The 23,428-nt window shown below is 43.2% G+C and overlaps 1 pseudogene; it reads left to right on the top strand.

Annotated features, from left to right (window-relative positions):
• The window catches only part of LOC140210348 (uncharacterized), a 90,632-nt pseudogene that overhangs the window by 22,075 nt on the left and 45,129 nt on the right, over positions 1 to 23,428 (top strand).

Below are 23,428 nucleotides of genomic sequence, written 5' to 3' on the forward strand. Positions count from 1 at the left end.
CTTTTTTGTCGAGAGACCTTTTCCTTACGCCGCCATTCCCTTGATGACCCAGAAGTCGTCTCTGGGCTTTTCACACCTTTTGATTTTGATAAAAAGCAGTACCTGATGGAAATTAGACAGAACATTGCTTTCTTAATTAAAACACAAATTTGACTTATCTTTGTGATTATGTTGTGGCTTCAGCAAACCAGGTAGGATATTCCTTACTTTAATTAAGGTGGCTGGAGAGTCTATCAAATTGATTGTTCATTTGTATCAGTAGTCCATTGACTTGGCCGGAATAGTTATGAAACTGATTGTTCATTGGTATCAGTAGTCCATTGACTTGGCTGGAATGCTTATCAAATTGATTGTTCTTTTGTATGGGTGGCCGTATAACTTCTGACAATTCTGACATCAGGCAGAGAATTTGTTGAACTGCCGGGGAGGTCAGAAGGGTTCTCTCCCTGATGTCGGGTCCAAATTCACTCGCCGGCTGAGCTTGAAGAAATAAACGGGTAGAAAGATAAGTAACGATCTTTTTGTACTGTCGTTATTTGATCCAGCAAAGTTACATTTACAAACCTCCTCTGCACCTTTCCAATCATGAGGCAACCAGAACGCGACACAATTGTGTTGTGGGTAGTGGGGAAGTGGTGTGGGATTAGAAAGAGGGCGATAGGATTGGGGAGGGATTATAAAGGAGTAGTAGAGAATGTGGTTAAGACCATAAGATGCAGATCAGAATTAGGCCATTTGGCCCATCAAGTCTGATCTGCCATTTCATCATGGCTGATCCATTTTTCCTCTCAGCTGCAATTTCCTGCTTTCCATATAACCATATAACAATTACAGCACAGAAACAGGCCATCTTGGCCCTTCTAGTCCATGCCGAACGCTTTCTCTCACCTAGTCCCATCTACCTGCACTTAGCCCATAACCTTCCATTCCTTTCCTATCCATATACCTATCGAATTTTTTTTTTAATGACAAAATCGTACCTGCCTCTACCACTTCTACTGGAAGCTCGTTCCACACAGCTACTACTCCCTGAGAAAAGAAGTTCCCACTCGTGTTACCCCTAAACTTTTGCCCCTTAACTCTCAACTCATGTCCTCTTGTTTGGATCTCCCCTACGCTCAATGGAAAAAGCCAATCCACGTCAACTCATAGTCTTAAATACCTCTATCAAGTCCCCCCTCAACCTTCTATGCTCCAAACAATAAAGACCTAACTTGTTCAACCTTTCTCTGTAACTTAGGTGCTGAAACCCAGGTAACATTCTAGTAAATCTCCTCTGTACTCTCTCTATTTTGTGACCAGAACTGTACACAAGACTCCAAATTTGGCCTCACCAATGCCTTGTACAATTTTAACATTACATCCCAACTCCTATACTCAATGCTCGGATTTATAAAGGCCAGCATACCAAAAGCTTTCTTCACCATCCTATCCACATGAGATTCCACCTTCAGGGAACTATGCACTATTATTCCTAGACCACGCTGTTCTACTGCATTCCTCAATGCCCTACCATTTACCATGTATGTCCTGTTTTGATTAGTCCTACCAAAATGTAGCACCTCACACTTATCAGTATTAAACTCCATCTGCCATCTTTCAGCTCACTCTTCTAACTGGCCCAAATTCTCTGCAAGCTTTGAAAATCCACTTCATTATCCACAATGCCACCTATCTTAGTATCATCTGCATACTTACTAATCCAATTTACCACTCCATCATCCAGATCATTAATGTATATGACAAACAATATTGGACCCAGTACAGATCCCTGAGGCACACCACTAGTCACCAGCCTCCAACCTGACAAACAGTTATCCACCACTACTCTCTGGCATCTCCCATCCAGCCACTGTTAAATCCATTTTACTACTTCAATATTAATACCTAACGATTGAACCTTCCTAACTAACCTTCCGTGTGGAACTTTGTCAAAGGCCTTACAGAAGTCCATATAGACAACATCCACCACTTTACCCTTGTCAATTTTCCAAGTAACCTCTTCAAAAACTTCAATAAGATTCGTCAAACATGACCTTCCATGCACAAATCTATGTTGACTGTTCCTAAACAGACCCTGTCTATCCAGATAATTATATATACATCTCTAAGAATACTTTCCATTAATTTACCCACCACTGACGTCAAACTCATAGGCCGATAATTGCTAGGTTTACTCTTAGAACCGAGCAATTTACTCTTAGAACACCTCCACCACCATCACCAGCAGCCCATTCCATGCACTCACCACTCTCTGCATAAAAAACTTAGCCCTGACATCTCCTCTGTACCTACTTCCAAGCACCTTAAAACTGTGCCCTCTCATGCTAGCTGGGAAAAAGCTTCTGACTATCCAAACAATCAATGCCTCTCATCATCTTATACACCTCTATCAGGTCACTTCTCATCCTCCATCGCTCCAAGAAGAAAAGGACGAGTTCACTCAACCTATTCTCATAAGGCATGCTCCCCAATCCAGGCAACATCCTTGTAAATCTCCTCTGCAACCTTTCTATGGTGTCCACATCCTTCCTATAGCGAGGCGACCAGAACTGAGCAGAATACTCCAAGTGGGATGACCAGGGTCCTATACAGCTGCAACATTACCCCTTGGTTCTAAACTCAATCCCACGGTTGATGAAGGTCAGTACACTGTATGCTTTCTTAATCACAGAGCCAAACTGCACAGCAGCTTTGAGCGTCCTGTGGACTCGGACCCCAAGATCCCTCTGATCCCCCACACTGCCAAGAGTCTTTTTCTTCATTAATCTTTTTATTGATTTAAAAAAAACATAAATACAATCGAGGAGAATTCATTCAAATATATATATCAGTAACAATATAATCCAAGGTTAAGATAGACATTGTCAAGATCATAGATATTCTTAAACTAGTATAAAATATATAACAAAAAAATGAAAATAACAATTCTCTTAGCAGTTTATGAAGAGAAAAGAAAATACATTGGGTTTTAAATGAAAAGAAAAAAAACCCACTACACTAAAAAAAAACAAAACAAAAAAAAAGGACAGGGCAGTCCATTTTGAGGATACGATCAAAAAAGAAAGAAAGAAAGACTTTATGATCAAATCTAAAACTTTGAAATAAAGACTGAAAGACTAATAAACAATTAAATGAAAATATTGGATAAAAGGTCACCATATTGCTAAGAGCCTTACCATTCATACTATATTCTGTCATCATATTTGACCTACCAAAATGAACCACCTCTCACTTATCTGCGTTGAACTTCATCTGTCACTTCTCAGCCCAGTTTTGCATCCTATCAATGTCCCGCTATTCACACTGTCCACAACCCCGCCAATCGTTGTGTCATCCGCAAATTTACTAACCTATCCCTCCACTTCCTCATCCAGGTCAATTGGTGGCCACCGAGAGGTCCTGTTGTCTTCTGCTGGCTGGACTGTAGGTGCTCGTCGAAGTGGTCCCCCAATCTGGGCCGGGTCTCACAGATGAAATGTCGCCTCACCTGGAAGGACTGTTTGGGCCCCGAATGGTAGTGAGGGAGGAGATCCAGGGGCAGGTGTGGCACTTCAACTGGTGGCCACCAATTTTAATTCTTTTTCCCATTCCCATTCCAACATGTCGGTCCATGGCCTCCTCTACTGCCGCTATGAGGCTGCACTCAGGTTGGAGGAACAACTCCTTATTCCGTCTGGGTAGCCTCCAACCTAATGGCCTCAACATCAATTTCTCCTGCTTCTGGTAATGACTCCTCCACTTCACCATTCCCCATTCCCATTTTGCTCCCTCACCTTATCTCCTTACCTGCCCATCACCTCCCTCTGGTGCTCTTTCTCCTTCCCTTTCTTCCATGGCCTTCTGTCCTCTCCTATCAGATTCCCCCTTCTCCAGCCCTTTATCTCTTTCACCAATTTCTCAGATCTTTACTTCACCACTCCCCATCTCCTGGTTTCACCTGTCACCCACAACCTTGTACGTCTTCCCCCGCCTTCTTACTCTGATCTCATCTTTATTTTTCTAGTCCTGATGAAGCATCTTGGCCCAAAATGACAACTGACTGGTTCAAGCTGACAGGAAGGTAACAGTAACTCAAATCACCTCACGTTACAACAGTGGTGTGCAGAAGAGCATCTCTAAACACACATGTCGAACTTTGAAGTGGATGGTGAAGAATACCATTTTCACAATACCAGTAATATTATTGAAAAAAAAATAACGTTTACTTGCAGTCTATGCAGAAGTAAACATCATGGTACTTGCAGCTGCCTAAATTGACATACAGTGGCAGGAAAACGTTTGGGCACCCCGGGTCAAAATTTCTGTTACTGTGAATAGTTAGGTGAGTAGAAGATGAACTGATCTCCAAAAATCATAAAGTTGAAGATGAAACATTGTTTTCAACATTTTGAGCAAGATTAGAGTATTATTTTGGTTTTGTACAATTTTAGAGTGAAAAAAAGGAAAGGAGCACCATTGAAAAGTTTAGGCACCCCAAAAGATTTGAGCTCTCAGATAACTTTTACCAAGGTTTCAGACCTTAATTAGCTTGTTAGGGTTATGGCTTGTTCACAGTCATCATTAGGAAAGGCCAGGTAAAGGAAATTACAAAGCTTTATAAATACCCTAACTCCTCAAACCTTGTCCCAACAATCAGCGGCCATGGGCTACTCTAAGCAGCTGCCTAGCACTCTGAAAATTAAAATAAATGATGCCCACAAAGCAGGAGAAGGGTATAAGATGAGAGCAAATCGTTTTCAGATAGCTGTTTCCTCAGTTCATAACGTAATTAAGAAATGGCAGTCAGCAGGAACGGTGGAGGTCAGGTTGAGGTCTGTAAGGCCAAGAAAACTTTCCAAGAGAGCTACTTGCAGGATTGTTAGAAAGGTAAATCAAAACCCCTGTTTGACTGCAAAAGACCTTCAGGAAGATTTAGCAGACTCTGGAGTGATGGTGCACTGTTCTACTGTGCAGCGACACTGAACAAGTATGACCTTCATGGAAGAGTCATCGGAAAAAAACACTTCCTGCATTCTCACCACAAATTTCAGCATCAGAAGTTTTAAAAGGAACATCTAACAAGCCTGATGCATTTTGGAAACAAGTCAACGGTAGAATTGAGTTTTCTTCAGTTGGCAATTCTCCTAGCAGTGCCAGGATTTGTTTTTCTCAAAGACCATTTCTATATTTTAAAGATTCTTTGCTTCCTGCAAGGGAGGAGGTGTGAGGTTATTTGACTAACTATTTGTGGTAAGGTAATTTAGATTAGGAATCAATTAAAGCCAATTAAGCAGAACAAGTGCTACACATGCCCTTACACTTCCTCCCTTACCACCATTCAGGGCCCCAGACAGTCCTTCCAGGTGAGGCGACACTTCACCTGTGAGTCAGCTGGGGTGATATACTGCATCTGGTGCTCCCGATGTGGCCTTCTATATATTGGCGAGACCCGACACAGACTGGGAGACCGCTTTGCTGAACACCTACTGTCTGTCTGCCAGAGAAAGCAGGATCTCCCAGTGGCCACACATTTTAATTCCACATCCCATTCCCATTCTGATATGTCTATCCACGGCCACCTCTACTGTAAAGATGAAGCCACACTCAGGTTGGAGGAACAACACCTTATATTCCGCCTGGGTAGCCTCCAACCTGATGGCATGAACATCGACTTCTCTAACCTCCGCTAATGCCCCACCTCTCCCTCGTACCCCATCCGTGATTCATTTTTATACACACATTCTTTCTCTCACTCTCCTTTTTCTCCCTCTGTCCCTCTGACTATACCCCTTGCCCATCCTCTGGGTTTCCGCCCCCCCCCCCCACCCCATGTCTTTCTCCCTGGACCTCCTGTCCCATGATCCTCTCATATCCTCTTTGCCAATCACCTGTCCAGCTCTTGGCTTCATCCCTCCCCCTCCTGTCTTCTGCTATCATTTTGGATCTCCCCCTCCCCCTCCCACTTTCAAATCTCTTACTCATTCTTCCTTCAGTTAGTCCTGACGAAGGGTCTCGGCCCGAAACGTCGACTGTACCTCTTCCTAGAGATGCTGCCTGGCCTGCTGCGTCCACCAGCAACTTTGATGTGTGTTGCTTGAATTTCCAGCATCTGCAGAATTCCTGTTGTATGGACAACTGTCAACTTTCCCCTTTTTTTTGCCTCAGAGAACAATTTAGAGTGATTTCTTTTTTTAAATCCTAACTTGCCCAAAGAGGTGAATATTAATGTACTGGGATCATGAATGTCATTCTGTGTCGTTTTCTTTACTGTGTACATTGGAACAAAAAGTCTGTCATACATAACTGTTTCATTAAATAAATTACAAGACCCATTTGGGATATTCATTTTATCAGATTGAATGTTTAATTAGTTTTAATCAGTGGCTGATGTCATCACAGTGGCTGATGACATTACAGTGGCTGGTGACATTGGATGGTGACATTACAATGGCTGATGACATCACAGTGGCTCAAGACATCACAATGGCTGATGACATCACAGTTGCTTTAAATCAGAAACCATGAGAAATATTTTGGTATTGATATCAGATAAGAAGCACAAATTGTTGTGTCTCAGTCTTCAGCTAGGAAATACTGTAGAGCTGAAGAGGTGATAACTCCCGAACAAGTGGTATTGGGATGGAGCAGATGCTTGCTCAGGCAGGATGAAGAGGAAAGATCTCAGGTAATTCCGAACTTGTCAGCAAGTGTTCAGTGTACAGGTGGCCCCCGTTTTTCGAACGTTCACTTTACGACACCTCGCTGTTACGAAAGACCTACATTAGTTACCTGTTTTCGCTGACAAGAAGGTGTTTTCACTGTTACAAAAAAATGCAGCGTGCATCCCGAGCAGCGAGAGTGGCGAAAAGCCAAACTTCTTCCCCGGGAACTACACTCAGTATCTCAGCATTAAGCTGTCATAGCTTTGAACTGCGTGAGACTTTCGCTACAATTGACAATGCTGCAATGATTGCAGAAGAGTATGACTTTAACTTTGAAAGGGCACGTAGGTTCAGGGCAGGTTTGCAGGATGTTTTGAGTGCTTACAAAGAACTGTATGATAGAAAGATGTGTGAACCTTCCAGCGTGCTGGCTGTCTTCTTGACTCTGCTAAGTGAAACTACGCTGTACATCAGTGGTCCCCAACCTCTGGGCCGCGGACCGGTACCGATCCGCGAAGCATGCAGGGGTGCAGCGGTAGCCGGAACGCACCCAGAAAAAAGCCGAAATAAACAAGCTAATTAGGTGCCGCCCAGCACGTAAATGGCAGCCCAGATCAGAGACGATGCAATCAGCACCTAATTAATTAACACACATCAAAGTTGCTGGTGGACGCAGCAGGCCAGGCAGCATCTATAGGAAGAGGTACAGTCGACGTTTCGGGCCGAGACCCTTCGTCAGGACAAACTGTAGGAAGAGCTAGTAAGAGATTTGAAAGTGGGAGGGGGAAGGGAAGATCCGAAATGTTAAGAGAAGACAGGAGGGGGAGGGATGGAGCCAAGAGCTGGACAGCTGATTGGCAAAAGAGATATGAGAGGATCATGGGACAGGAGGCCAAGGGAGAAAGAAAGGGGGAGGGGGGAAGCCGAGAGGATGGGCAATAATGGATGGGGTATGGGGGGGAGGTGGGGCATTAACAGAAGTTAGAGAAGTCAATGTTCATGCCATCAGGTTGGAGGCTACCCAGACGGAATATAAGGTGTTGTTCCTCCAACCTGAGTGTGGCTTCATCTTTACAGTAGAGGAGGCCATGGATAGACATATCGGAATGGGAATGGGATGTGGAATTAAAATGTGTGGCCACTGGGAGATCCTGCTTTCTCTGATGGACAGAGCGTAGGTGTTCAGCGAAACGATCTCCCAATCTGCGTCGGGTCTCGCCAATATATAGAAGGCCACATCAGGAGCATGGGATGCAGTATATCACCCCAGCCGACTCACAGGTGAAGTGTCACCTCACCGGGAAGGACTGTCTGGGACCCTGAATGGTGGTAAGGGAGGAAGTGTCAGGGCATGTGTAGCACTTGTTCCGCTTACAAGGATAAGTGCCGGGAGGGAGATCGGTGGGGTGGGATGGGGGGACGAATGGACAAGGAAGTCACATAGGGAGCGATCCCTGCGGAAAGCAGAGTGGGGAGAGGGAAAGATGTGCTTATTAGTGGGATCCCGTTGGAGGTGGCGGAAGTTACGGAGAATTATATGTTGGACCCGGAGGCTGGCGGGGTGGTAGGTGAGGACAAGGGGAACCCTATTCCTAGTGGGGTGGTGGGAGGATGGGGTGAGAGCAGATGTGCGTGAAATGGCAGAGATGCGTTTGAGAACAGAGTTGATGGCAGAGGAAGGGAAGCCCCTTTCTTTAAAAAAGGAGGACATCTCCTTTGTCCTGGAATGAAAAGCCTCATCCTGAGAGCAGATGCGGCTGAGCTGGAGGAATTGCGAGAAGGGGATGGCATTTTTTCAAAAGACAGGGTGAGAAGAGGAATAGTCCAGATAGCTGTGAGAGTCTGAAGGCTTATAGTAGGCATCAGTAGATAAGCTGTCTTCAGAGATAGAGACAGAAAGATCGAGAAAGGGGAGGGAGGTGTCGGAAATGGACCAGGTATTCAAGGTTAGTATTCAAGGACTCGGAGCTAACCTCGATGAGTATGCCTCAGCTGTCATTGACTTTATTTGGAAGTGCACGGAGGACTGTGTGTCTTGCAAGGCAATCCGGGTATTCCCTTACCGGAAATCTTGGATGAATTATGAGGTCAAGTCCCTTTTAAAGGCTAGAGCTGCGGCTTTTAGGTCCAGGGTTACCAGTCACTACACAGAATCCAGGCATGAACTCCGGAAAACCATTAAGGGCGCCAAGAGGCAATATCGAGCTAAGTTGGAAGCCCAGGCTAACCAAAGGGATGCCAGTAGAATATGGCAGGGTCTGAATGAGATCACTGGGTGCAAAGAAAAGGCTGGGAATATCAATAACTGTGGCGCTTCTCTTCCTGACGAACTTAACGTATTCTACGCAATATTCGAACAGAAGAGGAGTGTCCCGCTCCCTCTGGATGAACCAGACCTGGTGACATCGAAATTCATCATCACCAAGGAGGACGTTAGAAGGGCCTTCCTGAAGATAAATCCAAGGAAGGCAACGGGCTTAGATGGCGTCCCAGGATGGGTTCTCTGGGCCTGTGCAAAGGAGCTAGCTGGAGTGTTTGCTGACATTTTCAACTGCTTCTTGCTTCAGTCTAAGATCCCCTCGTGTTTTAAGAAGGCAACGATAATCCCAGTGCCGAAGAAGAGGAAGGTGGCATGCCTGAATGACTATCGACCTGTGGCTCTGACATCAATTGCTATGAAGTGCTTCGAGAGATTGGTTTTGGCACACATCAACCACAGCCTACCGGTCAACCTCGACGCTTTGCAATTCGCCGACCCGAGCAACAGGTCAACGGCAGATGCCATCTCTCTGGCCCTACATTCCTACTTAGAACACCTGGAGAATAAAGACGCATATGTAAGGCTCCTGTTCATTGACAACAGCTCTGCCTTTAATACCATAGTTCCAAATAAACTGATTCCTGGATCCTGGGCCTTAGCACTCAGATCTGCAGCTGGATCTTCAACTTCCTCACAAACAGGATCTAGGCTGTAAAAGTAGGGGGCAAGCTCTCCTCTACAATCACTCTGAGCACCGGTGCCCCACAGGGCTGTGTACTCAGCCCCCTGCTGTACTCACTGTACACCCATGATTGTGCAGCCAAGTTTCCATCAAACTCAATATGTAAGTTTGCTGACGACACAACAATTGTAGGCTGTATCTCGGGTAATGATGAGTTTGAGTACAGAGAGGAAATTAAGAACCTGGTGGCATGGTGCGAAGACAATAACCTATCCCTCAACGTCAGCAAGACGAAGGAATTGGTTGCTGACTTCAGAAGGAGTAGCGGACCGCATAACCCAATTTACATTGGTGGTGCGCAAGTGGAACAGGTCAAAAGCTTTAAGTTCCTCGGGCTCAATATCACAAATGACCTGACTTGGTCCAACCAAGCAGAGTTCACTGCCAAGAAGGCCCACCAGCACCTTTACTTCCTGAGAAAACTAAAGAAATTTGGCCTGTCCCCTAAAACCCTCACTGATTTTTCTAGATGCACCGTAGAAAGCATTCTTCTAGGGTGCATCACAACCTGGTATGGAAGTTGTCCTGTCCAAGACCGAAAGAAGCAGCAGAAGATCGTGAACACGGCGCAGCACATCACACAAACCAATCTTCCGTCTGTGGACTCACTTTACACCACACGCTGTCGGAGCAGTGCTGCCAGGATAATCAAGGACACGACCCACCCAGCCAACAGACTTTTCATCCCTCTTCCCTCCAGAAGAAGGTTCATGAGCTTGAAGATTCGTACAGCCAGATTTGGGAACAGCTTCTTTCCAACTGTGATAAGACTGCTGAACGGATCCTGACCCAGATCTGGGCCGTACCCTACAAATATCCGGACCTGCCTCTCGGTTTTTTTGCACTACCTTACTTCCTATTTTCCTATTTAGGATTTATGATATAAAATTTAAATTTTTAATGTTTACTATTTTTAACTGTTTTTAATATCTTTAATATTTAATATTTGTAATCAGGGAGTGTGAAGCACAAAATCAAATATCGCTGTGATGATTGTATGTTCTAGTACCACTTGTCTGGCGACAATGAAGTATAAAGTATGAAGTATAAAGGTAAACTTGAGGGCAGGGTGAAAGTTGGAGGCAAAGTTAATGAAGTCAACGAGCTTAGCATGCATGCAGGAAGCAGTGCCAATGCAGCGAGCTCAGCATTAGCTTGTTTATTTTAGCTTTTTTAAAAAAATGTGCTGGGTGTGTCCTGGCTACCGCTGCACCACTGCGTGCTTCGCGGATCAGTATCGGTCCGCAGCCCAGAGGTTGGGGACCACTGCTGTACATATATTATTTCTACTTTATATAGGCTGTTGTGGTCGTGCTGATATGCAACGAGTGAAAGCAACACACTGAGTCGAGTATAGTCTGGTTGAACTGTTCACTGTTTCAAACTGCACACGCTTAAGTGCCTGCTCCCAGCATCCCCCGCTCTTTGCAGGGCGGAAGTGAGGTCGGCTTTCAGGCCGAGGTCTGCCCCGCACTCAGAGCCCTCTCGGTTGCCGCTGGCTGCAGACTCGCCCGCGACTGCTGGAGCCGGTTCGCTTGCTGCGTGGGCGAGCTGCCACACTGTGTATTTATCATTTCATTCCTGCTTTTACTATATGTTAGTGTTACTTTAGGTGTATGTGTTATTTCGTATGATTTGGTAGGTTATTTTTAGATCAATTTGGTCAAGGGGGTGTTTCTTGTGTGGTTCTTTCAAGGGTAACGTGTTTGAGATGGACATTAAACTTTGAGGGTTTGGGCGAATAGGTTGGAGCAATTTAGTGAAATATATGGAAGGATATAATGGGACGCATTGAAAGGGCAGGGAGGGGGCAATCCAGTGGACAGATGTACAGAATTTAAGTTGCTGGATGTTAAACTTTTGCAGGCTTCCTGCCCATCTAATCTTTATTTTATCAAATCAGAAAATACTAACAGCTTGGGAACTAATCTATTGCCATTCCCTTGCCCTTGTGCAGTCTGCTTCCTCAGAAGTGAGTGTCCCTGCATCAAACAAAGCTGATAGGAAGAATAACTCCAGCCCTAGTTTACAGTCACGCCAAGGATCCTGCAGCTCGTCTGACGAATCTGTATCTGTGACTCAATCAAGTATGAAGTTTCTAACAGCTATGTGTGAGCTTTTCAGTATTTATTGAAAATACTTGGTAGGGACTCACAGAATTCCATGTAACCACAGCTAACATTACAGCTCAGTACTGATGGGATAGTCTCAGTAAATCTGGCTGCTCACGAAGGGTTCCAATTGCCCATATCAGCAGAATTGTATTCAACTGCAAACTGTAATCTCGAGGCCTGGTCTATCACTCCTTTTGACCATTACTATCAAGCTAGGGACCAATGCCAGTTCAGTGGCGAGTATAGAAAGAAGTTTTACAAGTTGCATTGGATGGATCTGAACTGAATAGAGCTGCTACACAGAACCATCAGCTTGTTAAATGGCAAAAGCAGCATGCAGTAAACAGATGCATCACACACAATGCTGGAGGAACTCAGCAGGCCAGACAGCATTAACGGAAAAGAGTAAGCAATCAATGTTTCAGGCTGAAAACCTTCACGACTGGAACGGAAGGAAGAAGGAGTCAGAAAAAGAAGGTAGGGGGAAGGAAAGGAAGAGATACAAGTTGGCAGGTGATAGGTGATACTGGGAGAGGTGGAGGGGTTAAAGTAAAGAGCTGGGAAGTTGATTGGTGAAAGGGGTAAAGGGTTGGAGTCGGGGGTATTTGACAGGAGAGGACAGAGGACCGTTGAAGAAGGGAAGGAGGAGCAGCACCAGTGGAAGGTGATGGCCAGGTAACGAGATGAGGTGAGAGAGGGAAACGAATGGAGAGGAGGAGGGGGCAGTTACTGGAAGTTTGAGAAATTGATGTTTGTGCCATCAGGTTGGAGATGACCCAGACTAAAAATAAGCTGGTGCCCCTCCAACCTGAGGGTGGCCTCACAGTGACAGGAGACCATGGGCTGACATATTGGAATGGGAAGTAGAGTTGGAATGGCTGGCCACCGGAAAATCCCGCTTCTTGTGGCAGATGGAGTGAAGCTGCTTGACAAAAGTCTCCCAGTCTGGTCTGATCAGTATATAGGAGGCAGCACCAGATACAATAGGTGATCCCAACAGACTCACGGGTGAAGTGTCGCCTGGCATGGAAGGGCTGTTTGAGGCCCTGAATGGTAGTGAGGAAGGAGGTGTAGGGGCAGGTGTGGCCCTTGTTCCGCTTGCAAGGATAAGTGCCAGGAGGGAGATCAGTGGGGAGGGACGAGTGGACAAGGGAGTCATGTAGGGAGTGATTCCTACGGAAAGATGTGCTTGGTGGTGGGCTCCCTTTGGAGATAGCAGAAGTTGCAGAGAGTTACGTGCGGGATACAGAGGCTTGTGTGGTGATAGGTGAGGACAAGAGGAACCCTATCCCTCGTGTGGCGGCAGGTGGAAGGGTTGAGGGTGACTTGTGCAATATGGTTGAGGGCTGCGTTGAAGTGGAGGAAAGGAAGCCCTTTTCTTTGAAGAAGGAGGACATCTCAGTTGTTCTGGAATGAAAAGCTTCATTCTGGGAGCAGATGCAGTGGAGATGGAGGAACTGAAGCTAGGGAATGGCATTTTTGCAAGTGATAGGGTGGGAAGACGTCTTGTCCAGAGAGCTGTGAGAGTCAGTGGGTTTGTGAAGAGTATCAGTAGATAAACTGTCTCCAAAGATGGAGACAGAGATCGAGAAAGGGGAGGGAGGTGTCAGAAATGGGCCAGTTGAGGGCAGTGTGGAAATTGGAGAAAGTTGAGGAAATTGATGAGCTCAGCATGGGTGCTGGAAGCAGGACCAATGCAGTTATCTTTGTAGCGTAGGAAGAGTTGTGGAGTGATGCCCGTTTAGGTTCGAAACATGGACTGTTCCACGACTGTTAACTCTTTTCCGTAGCTGTTGCCTGGCCTGCTGAGTTCCTTCAGTATTTTCTGGGTATTACTTTGGATTTCCGACATCTGCAGATTTTCTCAACTTCAATTAAGAGTCCAGCAGTTCCCCAACCAATGGATCTGATCAAAGTTCTGCCACCCTGGTTCACACAGTCATGATGGTGATAGGTTAGCTAACGTGAGGACACTTCTCCATTACAGATCCCCACCTTCAATTAAACCAGAGCCTGGAATGAACTTTGTGAAACTATATTCAACTCGAAGAACTGAGTGAATGATGCATCTGTGCTTCCTCCCAAAGTCCTCACTGTTATAATGGTAGTTTTCAGCCAAATCAAAGAATGAGCAAGTAGCAGGAAAAGCAATAATAATGAAAATGGGCAACCTCCGATGTGTCGTGCTTAAAGTTGCACTTCAGAACTAAATGCCTGGCATGCCAAGCATACCCAGTACAGGTCTGTCAGTGGCAACTACATGTCCCTAGTTACATTCTATCCACCAAAAACAGAGTCTATCCGATCTGGCTAATTACTGTCCTGTCATAAAAGTAATGGGAGGTGTCACCAACAGTGCTCTTAAGGGACATTTGCTCTTCAGTAATCTGTTCTCCCATGCCCATTTTGACTTTCCATGGTCAGAGTTAGTGCAGTATTTACAGGTGATTTGAGTGACTGCCTTTAATGAGGCTGTATTTGACAGGGTGTGGGATTAAATAGCCCGAATCAAATTGAACTCTGGAAATCAATGTGAAAACTACACTGGCAAGATTTGTACCACAGAAAGGAAAAGGTTTAAAAGCAGTGGTCAGTGAGTTCTAACTTTGGTTAGTGAAATGCTGCACGTACTCTATTTTGCAGCAAGTGTTTCTCTGCCTATTGATGCAATGCTCACCATTAGCTTCCATTTTTTTTTAAAATCCGATTTTATATTTAAATTATTTCCTGATGTTCCCCTGTTTATGATCTCAATGAGTCCACAACTGTATTTACTGTTGAGAGTGTGAGCCACGTCTCCAACAAGGCCGTGACTCTGGCCGGTCGGTGTCCGATGAGGTTGGGACTCGATGTGCGTAATTGGTATTTTGGGGGATATCAGTATTTCTTTCCTTCCCTGTTTGCCCTTCATCTATTGGCTTACTGGGCCAATTAAGAAGGCACTTGAGAGTCTATTGCTTTGCTCAGCTGTGTGTTAGTCGTATTCTGAGCTTTAAGAGTGCATTTAGTGAGTTATGGATCTGATTGCACTGTACAGTGACAGCTTTTGATTATATTTACAGGAGAATGGTACCAGGAGGACAGTGTCAAAATCAAAATGCATTTCCTGCCACTGGGGATCTCAGGACATGTGTGATAAACAAAACAAAATGGTATGTGAGAGTTTCCATTTAATTCTTGCAGCTATTACTGCATTGAATCAGGTGGATTTTAATTGGAAATTTAAGCTTCAAGTAGCAATAAGTGAATAGAAACTAAGTAAAATTGTTAGTTGATTTCACCCTGCTGTGATATGTATTTTGAATGATAAATAATTGGTTGAATTGGAAGCTACTACCTATTATAACATTGATTTGATTGCATCCCTAACAGAGAAAGTATCTGAGCAGTGTGATATCGAGGGCAGGATTCATGCACTGAAAGATGATCTGAGGAAACATAAATCTGTTGTAAACAAATTGAAGAAAGAGCAGAAGCTTCAGAAGGAGAGATTGCAGGCACAGGAGGCCAGTCTCATTAAAGAGCTAAGGGTAAGATTATCGTCGTACCTTGTTATCTTGACTGTCCTGCCAATCTTTGATTAGGGCAATAAGAAACTTGTAAGTATATACTACTCCAAAATCAATTTGCTATCCACAATATTCATTGTTTAATTTGGAAAATTGTTGAGGAAATTAAGTAACACATAAAAGTTGCGGGTGAATGTTTATGTGTGTTGCTTGAAATTCCAGCATCTGCAGATTTCCTCGTGTTTGAGGAAATTAAGTATATGATTATTCAAAGGGCTTGATCTGCCTTTATTCTTTTTGTTTCTGTTCCATTGCTGGAAAATCCTTTATATCACCCTCAACTCATTCTCAAGGCTCTTTGCATTGCTATATTGCTTCTGACTTTCAAAAGTCTTTGAAAATTATGCAGCATTCAATAGTGCATTCGGTTGTCTCTCCCCAATTGCTGCTATTCTCCTGCTTTGTATCTGCTATGTTAAAGCAGCAGGAGGCAACGCTTTCTGAAAGTTTGAAGAAATCTGGATTGTTGCAGTCTTTACAATTTATTTTTTACAGCATTTAGCCAAATTGATTTGCCATCCTCTGAATATTTTCAGTTGTCAGCCTTGACTAATTTACCAACTAAAATTGGATTTATTAAGTTGAAAATGCTTTTGCTGATTTGTTGAGTTTACAGCCACTGCCTTCGTATGCTGATGGAAAGCTGTTTCCAATATTCTGAGACATATGTGAATTTTGGACTGTACTTTATATTGGTTTCCTTTAGGTTTTTGGTGTTTTCTTAATTGTGGCTGGTTGGTGGGTGGGTGATCTGTAAATATTTTGTGTGTAAGGTGGGGGTTGGGGGTTTTGATGCTACTGTCACTGTTCTTTATTGCAGGCGAGGGGGCCGGGGATTGTTATTGTAATTTTTTTTCCTGTGGGGGAGCAGTGTGGATTTAATGCTATTGTCCCTGATTTTTCTGCAAGTGAGCTGGTCAGGGATTGTTATTGTCGCTGTTTTTCTCTGTGAGTCAGGGGATTGCAGATTGTTATTGTCGCTGTTTTTTTCTGCGAGTCAGGGAGTCGGGGGTTGTTATTGTTTCTTTTCTTTTTCGTACTGATGGTGGGGGAGAGTTAGTGTCTTTTCTTTCATCAACTCTCATGGTCTTTCTGTATTTCAGGGCTATCTGGAGAAGACAAATATCAGAGTTGTACGTGCATACTTTGACAGTAAAATGAACCTTTGAACGTTTAACCTTTTTCTTTCTCTTGTATTACCAGTCCTGTGATGAAATGATTAAAAGGACTCGAGCAAAGTGTCCAGTTCCAGCAAACCACAAATCAAAACCCTTTCCTCCATTGCTGCTGAGAAGCCCAAGGCTAAACCACTTTCTCTACAAAGGTAATGTCACTGAGCAATACAGCCTTAGTTGGAAAAAGACTTCTCAGAATATTGGTAGTATCACTGTTTTATAAGTTAAACATAATGGGATGCCTTCTCCCCTATTGAAAGTACTTTTTTTTAAAATTAGGTTGCACGTGACTGTTGTTCATTTATTTAGCAGACTTCTTTAAAGAGTGGTACAGTATTTTCTGCTGAGGAGGTGGAGCATGAAACAATGACAGTGACTTTTGAAATATTATTTCAGTAATTCTGTTTCTCTCTCTTTAGACACTGCTTCACCTGCTGAATATTTCTGTCATTCTCTTTACGTTTCCAGCATCTGTGATATTTTGATTTCTGTTTTCAAAAAGTTTACCTAAATTTCTAGCAGGTTTTCTTTCAATAGCAGATTGTTCCATCCAGTGACATAATTCATTCTATTTTGCAGTTTAATGATAATCTGTAAAATTTGCTGTGCTTTTGAGACTCTGGGATTTGGCTCAGAAATGTTGTGAGTAGCTTGCTGTAACGTGCACGGAATCAGGCAGAATTTGTGAAAAGAAAAGCAGTCTACACTGTCGATCTGCAATCCTTTGTCACTGCAAAATTCCAAAGACAGTGTGATATTTATCTGCCAAGCTCTTAAACTCAAAATTAGTTTTCTGCTTTTTGTTTTCAGGACTGAATCTGCAAAGAGCTGGAAAGGGTGAAGGATCTAATGTGTCATTGAGTTGCATTGTTAAAAAAGGTACGTCTGCATCTCAAAATGTTCTCTCTGTAAACACCTGAGATGACGCATTCCAAAAAAACTTGATAAAAGAAAGTCTTTTAAGTTGAAAGTTTGCAAGTATAAACACTTTCAAAAATTAGTTGAACAACTAAATTGTGTTTCTGAAAATAAAACCTACCTGCCTATTTCCTAAGCCAAGCTCATAGAACCATAAGAATAAATATGATGGGAACTGTATCTGTGATGGTCGAGAAAAGAGCTACCCATTCTAATTCCACATCCGACCTCAGGCTCTGTAGCCCAGTTGATCACAGCTCTTCAGATATTCATTTACTTTTTAAATATGAGGGGAATTTATGCCTTGGAAGTATTTCAGATCCCTTTACCATCCTCTGAGTGAAAATACTTTTAATACTACTAGCAGTTACTATGCACCTCAGTTTGTTTTTTAATCCCCCTGTTCAGGAAATAAGTCCTTCTCATTTCTGCCATTTAATCCTCCCAATTTTATACATCTCAAGACTAGAGAACAACCCAAACTTATCCAATCTTTCCTCCATAACTACAATTTTCTAGGCTTAACAATATCTCTTGCAAGACCGATCTGGAGTCCCAGAATCCAGGCTATTGATATGGTATGGTATTGATGGATTACTCTACCAATAGAGATGCAATGGTATTCGGAAGCCTGTCTGGTTTTATCAATGTAACAAGTAATGTAGTCCTAATTTTAAAAAGAAGTAGGAAGTGTTCTTCCTCGAGTTCTTGCCAATGTTTTTCTGGCAACCGACACTTGGAACATTATCTGATCTGTAATCTCTCCATCACTTCAATCACTTACAGTTTCCTGGCCCAGATCACTTTATTTTCACTATGGATTTGGTGTTTATACGTTTTCATCCCCTTCCAGGAAGTCCTTAAAGTTCTGCTTCTTTTTAGACAACAGACCTTATCAGTTCCCCTTCATCACCATCTTTCCTCACCTGGTAGAACTAGTTCTTACTCTCAAGTTTGACTTAGGTTTCTCCCACTTTCTCCAAACTAAAGGTGTAGCCTCGGACAGTTGCATGGGCCCCAATTAAACATGCCTTTTCAGCAGTTATAACTTACAAGTTCAGTATCTCCATTCCAGTACTTGTATCCTGGGAAGATTCCAGCACACATTGCAAAGTAATGAAACCTGTTGCTACTTTCTAGGTGATCTGAACGGATATCATCTGGGAAACAATTGTTATGTTGTCAGTATTTATTTTTATGATTTTTTTGATGAGATTAGTGCTTCCTAATGTTAACTTCAGTAAATTAATTTTGTGTTTTAATTAAGAACCAGCTCAAACCCGGTTTGAACATCTTTTTCACAGGATTCGGTGAGGCTGTTGGCAGTTGAGGCTTGTGTGAGCATAGCCCAGCTGCTGCCCCAGGAAGACCTGGAAGCGTTGGTGATGCCTACCCTCCGGCAGGCAGTGGGCGATAAATCCTGGCGTGTTCGCTATATGGTGGCAGACAAATTTTCTGAAGTACGTGTTATTGCTAAAGCACAAAGTGCATCTCTTTGGTATGATGATATGATGCATTTATATTTTAAAACTAGTCTTTAAGTTTTCTGTTCCAGCTCAAATTCCTTCTGATTCTGTCAAAAGTCATGAAAACACAATTAGTTCCTCTAAAATAGTTTTAAAAAATCATTAAATCAAGCACCTGCGTATTTTTAATATAAAAAGCTATTTGACTGACATGCCAAAAGGTGCTGAGATTTTTTTCCAGATTCATTTAATTAGCCTGTTTTTAAATATGGATCTGAAATAGAACAAAGTTGGTCTGAATTGAGCTCAGATCTTTTTCAGTGTATCTGAAGGATAATCCTGTGACAAGGGTTTAGAACAAACTTGTTGGCATAGTGCCAGGGATCTGGGGATTCAGCACGTGCACAGGTTGATGACACTGATTTTTTTTACTTATGACTGGAGGAAGTTAAGGGGAACTTCAGTTCTGTTTAAGAATGAGCCGAAAGGTCGGAAAGCCAGTAGTAAGCTTAAAGAAATTTTGAAAAAAGCCTGAGGAGTAATGGGACTAAAAGGATACAGTCACATGGGCTTTCGCTGCAGCTATCTTTTGGTTGTCCAAGCGTATCCCTGTACACACCTCTGCCTTTCTCCCCCTCTCCCCGGCATCAATAATATCAGAGCTGCTTCATACTCTCGTGCGGAGCCCAACATTTTCATCACCTGTGCCACCAACTTTCATCTTGCCGCAGAGTTACCTGGATTTACTCTGAATTTACAAATTTATAATTTATTCTGACACTTCACTTCCGTTTCTGAATCTCCAACAGCCTCTCATTGACATCTTCTGCAAACTCTCCAACTCTTTCATCTATCTCCTCCAAGAAGGGTGCTATTTCCTTACTTTCACCTCATCCCAGAATCAAGTTTAATATCACTGGCATACATTGTGAAATTTGGTTGTTTTATGCCAGCAGTACATTGCAGTACATAATTTTAAAAATTACTATATATATTAAAAGTGTAGGTATTTAAAAATTACTGAGGTAGTGTCCATGGGTTCATTGTGCATTCGGAAATCTGATGGCAGAGGGGAAGAAGCTGTTCCTGAAATATTGAGTGTGACACCTGTACCTCCACCTTGATGGTAGCAATGAGAAGAGGGCATATCTTGGGTGATGGGTCCTTAATAGATGCCCTCTTTTTGATGCATTGCCTTTTGAAGGCGTCTGGATGCCAGAGAGGCTAATGCCTGTGATGGAACTGGCTGATTTTATAACGACTTGCAGCCTTTTCTGATCCTGTGTAGTGTTCCCTCCATACCAGACAGCGATGCAACCAGTTAGAACGTTCTCCATGTACACCTCTAGAAATTTGAGAGTGTCTTTGATGACCTGCCAATTCTCCTCAAACTCCGAATGAAATGCAGCCACCTTTGTGCGTTTTTTTTGTAATTGCATCAATATGTTGGGCCCAGGATGATCCTCAGAGACTTTGACACTCAGGAACTTGAAACTACTCACCCTTTCCACAGTCCCCTTGATTAGGACTGATGTGTGTTCCCTTGACTTCCCCTTCCTGACGTCCACAATCAGTTCCTTGGTCTTACTGTCATTGTGGTAAATTTTGAGATGTAGTGCATTAATTAAATGCTGCTTAAAACTTTTGATGGACTGGACCTTGCTGGTTCCTTCCCACTGCTGACTTCACACAGACCAGGTATGGGGTAGGGAGGTGGTGATTCAACCTCACCTTCCTGTGGTCCACAATCAGTTCCTTGGTCTTACTGACAAAGTGCCAGATTGTTGTCACACCACTCAACCAGCTGATCTATCTCACTCCTCTTCGGCTCCTTGTTACCATCTGAAATTCTGCCAACAATGGTTGTGTCATCGGCAGATTTATAGCCCTGAAGAGCAGTCTCGGCCCGAAACATCGACTGTTTATTTCATTCCCACAGATGCTGCCTGGCCTGCTGAGTTCCTCCAGTATTTTGTGCTAGATTTCCAGCATCTGCAGAATCTCCTGTGTGTTTATAGTTTTTGAACCAGATGGTCTTTGTTCTCAGTAAAAAACCTTGTTGCCTCAGGCTTCCTCCTGGTGCTCCGGTTTCCTCGCACAGTCCAAAAGCATTCCGGTTAGTAGGTTAAAGGGTGCTTGTAGATTGTTGCACAAGTTGGTGGGTTGCTGGCGGTGCAGTTTGAAGGGCCGGACCAGCTTGTTTTGTCCTGAGTCTCCAATTAAATCTATGCCCTTTAGTCTTAGACTTTCCTAGCCTGGGAAGACACTCGGATCTACTGAAATCTCCGTGCTTTTCTCACCGCAATGTAATCCAAATCTTCAAAATAAGGCACATTGCCTACATAAGTTAATTGAAAACAATAACAATCAGGTTGACATTATTTAACAATCAAGAAACATTGTTTAATGATTAAATAACATTATTTAGCTGTTTTTTTGACCTGAGAAACTAGCTGATTACAATTGCCCATGTTGTTGTCTATGTACCATACTTTCGGATTCAGAGCCATCAACGCCAATATTCTCTCAACTTTGCCTTTCTATAAAAACTTAAAATTCCGTCTCTTAAGGCCAGAAAATTCCAGTCCCACCCCAAAGCATTGAGATTAAATCTTTCTGTTCTGTATGAGTGTAAAATCTGTACTGAAGCAGCTGGTTTATCTGTGGATATATTATCAAGGATAGATCATTACAGCTGTAGACACCAACAGAATCAACAAACTCATTCGTAAGGCCAGTGATGTTGTGGGGATGGAACTGGACTCTCTCATGGTGGTGTCTGAAAAGAGGATGCTGTCTAAGTTGCATGCCATCTTGGTCAATGTCTCCTATCCACTACATAATGTACTGGGTGGGCACAGGAGTACATTCAGCCAGAGACTAATTCCACCGAGATACAGCACAGAGTGTCATAGGAAGTCATTCCTACCTGTGGCCATCAAACTTTACAACTCCTCCCTTGGAGGGTCAGACACCCTGAGCCAGTAGGCTGGTCCTGGACTTATTTCATAATTTACTGGCATAATTTACATATTACTATTTAACTATTTATGGTTCTATTACTATTGATTATTTATGGTGCAACTGTAATGAAAACCAATTTACCCCAGGATCCATAAAGTATGGACTATGACTATGACTATGTTTTACCTGGGTAACACTAAAGAACGCTGCTTCTAAATGGACATCATTTATCTAACCATCCCCTTTTTCTCCCCTCTCATTTATTTCTTTACCAGAGCATGAGGTCTGAACACAATGGTAACATTTCTCTGGGTTTCTTTCCTCTTACCCCATGGCTTCACATGACCCTGATTGGGGGGGGGGGTTTGGCTAAGCAGGTGCTACACCTTGCCCAAAGGTGACCTGCAGGCTAGTGGAGGGAAGGAACGCCTTACACCTCTCTTGGTAGAGATGTGTTTCCACCCTGCCACCCATGAAAAAATTACATAATTCAAAACTGTAAACCTGATTGAAAATTAAAGCAAATTGCAGATGGACCGGTGTTCAAAAGCACACAGAAAACACAGCCATTTTGTCAGCTTAGGATTGTTACCCTTGGAACAGGCAAAGACTTTATATTGTTTGTCTTTATAAGATAACTAACCCGTGTTCAAAAATAAGCTCTATATTAGGTAACACACACAAAAATGCTGCAGGAACTCAGAAGGTCAGGCTGCATCTAAGGAATGAATAAACAGTCGACGTTTTGGGCCAAGACCCTTCATCAGGACTGGAAAGGAAGGGGGAAGATGCCAGAACAAGAACGTGGGGGGGGGGGGCGGGAGAGGAGAAGGGGAATATTCTAGAAAGTGATAGTTGAAGGAAAGTTTGTGGGAAAGGGTTCACACAAAATGCAGGAGGAACTCAGGTCAGACTGCATCCGTGGAAGTGAATAAACAGTCGACATTTTGGGCCAAGACCTTTCATCAGGACTGGAAAGGAAGGGGGAATATGCCAGAACAAGATAGAGGTTGCCAGAGCACTTGTGAAATTGGCACCAACCCATCACTGGAAAACAATTGCATTATAACGGTACGGAGTTTATTGTATTTATAATGTTCTGCTATCATTGCTAATGACAGACCATAACAAAAGGCACTTTCTATGCTGAAGACCACGTATAAACTAATCTTGGAATGAAGTCCGTAGCTAAAGTACAGTTCAGATTTTCAATTTTGAAGTTGATATTTTCAAAGTACGTACAGGTTTCCCCCACCATCCGAAGGTAGAGCGTTCCTATGAAACGGTTCGTAAGCTGAAATGTAGTAAAGCGAAGAAGCAATTACCATTTATTTATATGGGAAAATTTTGTGAGCGTTCGCAGACCCAAAAATAACCTACCAAATCATGCCAAATAACACATAAAACCTAAAATAACAGTAACATATAGTAAAAGCAGGAATGATATGATAAATACACAGCCTATATAAAGTAGAAATACTTTTCCACAATCATTGCCGGCACTGTTCTCCGTAGCGAAAATCTCACGCAAGCGCCGTCAGCAGAAAATGTCACGCAAACACTGTTGGCAAAAACA

This window comes from Mobula birostris, chromosome 15, assembly GCF_030028105.1.
Source record: "Mobula birostris isolate sMobBir1 chromosome 15, sMobBir1.hap1, whole genome shotgun sequence".
In the NCBI taxonomy this organism is placed as follows: Eukaryota; Metazoa; Chordata; class Chondrichthyes; order Myliobatiformes; family Myliobatidae; genus Mobula; species Mobula birostris.